This window comes from Cydia fagiglandana, chromosome 7, assembly GCF_963556715.1.
Source record: "Cydia fagiglandana chromosome 7, ilCydFagi1.1, whole genome shotgun sequence".
Taxonomy (NCBI): Eukaryota; Metazoa; Arthropoda; class Insecta; order Lepidoptera; family Tortricidae; genus Cydia; species Cydia fagiglandana.
This window is the reverse complement of record NC_085938.1, coordinates 16,935,467-16,940,816: the sequence shown is the minus strand read 5'-3', so window position 1 is coordinate 16,940,816 and position 5,350 is coordinate 16,935,467.

The window sequence follows — 5,350 nt, the reverse complement described above, 5'->3', positions numbered from 1 at the left end:
ATTTCTCAGTCGATGAAATTTTGCTAGGTTATTGTATAGTATGAGCCTAAACTAACATATAAATATCCAAAAAAAAATACTCCTAAGTTAGGTATTTATATGTAAAAATACAAATCTGTTTATATATTGAACCGAGTAATTCCTCCGTCCAAAATTATTTTACCAAATAAGTTATTTGTATCAGTATGTGATACTAGAAAAAAATCTAAAACTTTTGTCAAACATGAGAATATTTTTTTTATGATAATTCCTTTTTTGACGCTCATTTTCATCGGAAAATTGCTCTGCCATTTTTTCCTTCTTATATGATCTTTGAATATAATTTGGCGTAGTGGGTAAGAAAAAAAAAAATGCATACCCAAGTTTATGTATTTTATAACTATTAAAAACTGAGAGTGGAAAATTTCTCAGCCTGATTTCTTTTTAAATATATAAGGTTTACTCGGGTAATTCCGAATGTCGAAAACTGTCGGATAGTTCCGAAAAGAGACTTTTATTATGATGGAATTAAGGGTCATTTTCATCTGAATTTCGGAATTATCGGACATTCGGTATTACCCGAATACACCTTACTAAGTAGTCACGTATATACATACTTAAATCCAAAATATCCAAAAGAACTATCATCCCTTGTACACCCCGCTCCCTATACACTGCTCCCGATATGTTTAGTTTTTAATACGCTCGTTATTTTTTTGGATGTTTTTATAGTTGAATGGAAAGAAAACTGTGAACTTAATTCAATAAATAAAATGGATAGAGAAATTTTCCACAGCGAGTACAAAGGCAATTTCTGAATAAAGTATAGTTACATGGTAACTTTTTTAGATTTTCAATTTGTAGGTATAAATCGGCAGTAAAATGGCATTCCAGTGAAAAAATAAGACTGAGCAATTTTCCGGTCCAAGCCACGCCAAAAAATTATATTTTGTTAATATTGGTATTTCTGCGGGGATATTTTTTTGATATTTATTCAAATATTATTGCAATACATAAATATGTCCGGAGAAGAAAGTTTAAACGGAGCATTTTTCCGTAAAAGATATTAACGATTTAAGACTTTAGGTATTTACTTAAATCCTATTATTATTATTATTTGGAAATTTATACAATAGGTACTTTTTATTATTTACTACACTAATAAGTGTGAGTCATATAACGTCGCTGTGCCTACAAAAGTCGCCATGTGTTTTTAACCTACTTTACAGGAGACACAAAAAACTGTTTATTTCGATAACTATTGAACATATTCAAATCATAATTTTTATGATAAAAGTATTTGCACTTTAACATATATTACGGAATTACCTGAAATGATATTTTAGTTTCAATAGTGTGAAAAATTTTTTTTTTATAAATATGTTACGTAGCGATTTTTGTTTTAGTCGTAAAAACCGCTAAGTGTCTTAACCAGTTCATAGGTAGATTTAAATAAAATGATGTGGTGTTCAATAAAACAGAAAAAAAAAACTTTTAAGTCGATATAATGGAAATTTAATTATGATTGAATAGTCTACGTACTTTTTTATTATAACTAGATATTACTACATATTAATATTTCCTTGTTTGTAGGCAACACAAGGGTCACTGCGGTATTTGCGTGGCTTGTAAATTGAAATTTTGTTGTCTTCTAATATTTCTTTAAACTTCTTTCTCCCAACACAGCATACGAAAAAATAATTCAATCGACTCTTTTACATATATCCTGGTACTTATTATTTTCCTTTGAAAAGACATGAATAATTAATAATGTATTTGTCTGATGTTTACTGCTTTTTTTTTCATTTATTATCTAAGTTTGTGTTACAATATTAAACACGACACGATATTGCCTAGCTGAGTTGAAAAGAAACCATTTGTATTTAAGATATTGTATTTAAGACCCTGCCTGTGAAGGCGATGGCCCTGGGTTCGAATCGGGTCCATATTGGGTCGCATAATAATTGATTGTCCTAATGTAATGTTACGCATAAAACTCATTTCGCATTATTGTTAGGTATTGTGCTGGAAATATTAACATTTCTGAAAAATTATAACACAAACCATTTGCAATGCAAAATATTTTCGAAAATACTTTCTGTTTCAGTTGGAGAAAAAATTTGCGAAAAGAGATTTATGCGTAACATTACATTATGACAATCAATTATTATGCGATGAGACCTTAATAGGACCCCCTTCGAATCCCAGTAAGGGCATTTATTTGTGTGATGACACAAATAATATTTGTTTCTGAGTCATGGCTTGGTCATGGTTGTATGTAAATATTTATATATTATATATATCGTTGTCTGAGTACTCACAACACAAGCCTTCTTGAGCTTACTGTTGGACTTAGTCAATCTGTGTAAGAATGTCCTATAAAATAACATGATTTTTTTTTTCTTTAAGTAATGCATAAATGCACTACATGTTCATGTTATAAAGTACATTGCGCTAACTTTTTTTTTTTTATCAGATATAAATCAAAATTACATAATTTTTTGATCCAAAAGCATCGGTAAACCAGAATGGTTTGTCTCGATACTCCATTCCGCAGTACTTAAATAAGTAAATATACAATAGGCAAAACATATTTCTATTTTTTATGTAATTTTTCATTCACTTGTTACCTTTATAACTGCCAACAACTTGTAACGAAAACTCACAAAACTCAATTATTTGTACACACACGTAATAACATACGGTAGACTGGATACTGGATTGTTATAAGAAAATTCCGCCATGTGTCGTAACAGGCACGGCCTGGGAACATAGCATCGACTCCAACTTGTACAAAAATTATCGCTATGTGCGAGGAACTACATATCGGGCGCAAGCGCATCTAATCATTTTTCAATAAACTAGTAGAAAATATCGCTATGTGTCAAGAATGACATAGCGAGCGCACGTCTGTAATTGCTGTTGAAGTAAGCTAATGTAGTTATGTGATTTATTCCAGTTAGCGATTATAGGAAGAGCATTCATTGTATGGGCATCACATACCTACATTTGTTAAATCCTTAAATAGTGAAATAAGCTCAACGCTGTTTTTGGAGCATATGCGTATGGAAATAAGGTTCAAAATGGCATTAAAACCTAAAAATCGACAAAAATCACATAGCGACTTTTGTAGGCACAGCGACGATAAGCAATTAAACATATGAGTATATTTGCTCATATGTAGATTAACATGCATTACAGTTGTCATAAAATCACTCATGAGATCAAGAAATTAGGGCTCGGTTCTAACCTTTAAATATTTTATGTCATCGTTTCAACGAAATCAAACCTATTAATCATCTCATTCATATCAAACGAACTAACCGTCTGGTTGCATGCTCATCTCAGTGTTGCAATGTGATTGTCATCCGGCGGATACTCCAATCAACTGCGACGTTTTTTGTAATTACTTAATCTACATCCAATTAATATTATGGTATGAATCCAGATATTTATTTCAACTTTATTGCGTAACGCATAATAATATAGTGTTTTGTAAACACAGACTCAATATCTGAGCATATTTTCTTTCAGAATACAAGTAGAATACATAATAGAAGAATTATTATTGTTTCAAGTACATCAATCATGTAACATAATTAAAATCAATCACTAACCTATTTCTAAGAATTCTATACATAAGAACTTAAAACAATTTGATGTGCTGTATCTTCAATTTTGTTATCTTTCTAATAAAATGAAAGATTAACATTATTCTTTACAGTAGGTACATAATGTTGCTACTTTACCGCCTTATGGCGGGGTTAAGGACAATACGTGCCCATGTTAAAAATTTAAAGGGCCTTATGTACTGTAAAACGTTGTACAATACACGTGCAAAAAAAGGTAACACGTGTCGATTTAAAACACTCCCTTCGGTCGTGTTTCAATTTATCGTCACTCGTTGCGAATTTCTTACTTTATGCACTTGTATTCCATTACAACTATAATACCGCCATTGACTGGTCTAAGAACAAAAACGTCATGTGTGATGAATGAAATGAAAACCGCGTTACTAACAATATGCCATTAACGCGTCATTTCACTCGTCGTTCGCTATCACGCAACAATGCGATAGGTCAGTCCCAATTATTGGGATCGTAGACAAAGTGTTTCTTGTCCTACTTTGCTTTCATTGTTTTCCAACGTCTGTCAGAAAATTATCTCTTGTAACTTTTCTATGCGATTAAGAAAATGCAGTTATTCATTGATCGATGTTTTTTAATTTATTTTGACAGTACAGATAAATTATGCTTAGATTTATACTTCAGATTTATATTTTTATTATTCTTTGATATTTGATCACAACCACATAAAGTTTAGTCAAGCGGTATCATGGTCGCTTTTTTATCACCTGTCATGCCATGCGTCACTTTCGCACTTACATATCTGTAAGAACGTGACAGGCATGGGGACAAATGATAAAGAGTTAACCATCATAGGCCTACAGCTCACTTCTCAAGCAATACATCACCATCTTGCGGCCTAGCGAAACAAGAAAGAAACAAAAGCAATGTCACTCTGTTCCAATAGAATAAGATTTAAATTTCATCAAACTGAATAAGTGAGTACTATTAAGCTAGATCGGTGAGTCTTATGAGAATATCACCATGGATTATTGATTTTATTGATGCTGAGAAAAACCTGTAAAAACCACTTAATTACAGTGATGAGGAAATAATTAGGGAATACTGAAATACCACACTTAACCAAACCAAAACCTACCTAACCTACCTTTTGGTGCTTTTGGTTCCTCTTAGTGAATATACCCACGCCAAAAGTAACGCAAGGTACGTATTCTTGTAATATAAAATTTATGCCTATTATAATAAGGCTGAAAATCAAACGTGAGAAAAATCGGTCAGTCACAAGATTGTGGTAACCAAGGTGTATGGATGATTGCGCGGTTGACAGATGGACCAGCGGGCGGTCAGAATGTATGTTGACGAATAATGAGTATAATTAAATTGCCATTGTTTAATTATGTAACCATCGAAAGTGAAATTAAATTTGTGAGCATATGCTAGTACAGTCGATTTTACAAAATATATGTACACGCCTCTAAAGCAGTGACAATACGGTTGTGTAAATATATTTTTGTGACGTTGGCTTGTAAAGATGTTAATGAACTCAACCGTACAAAATTTTGGAGTAAGAGATTTAACTCATTTATAAGTGATAACTTGGTGAATTAGGGTAATTAGGACACTGGAATAAGAATAACCTATACCCCAATTCGCTTTATAGCATTTTATTTGTAACATAGTAACAAAATAAAATATGTAAAACGACTACTTATCCTATGCCCCATTCCAGCTGTCATCTGGTCCAAGTGTTTTCCTATTATTTATTAATAAGAAAATTTTAGAAA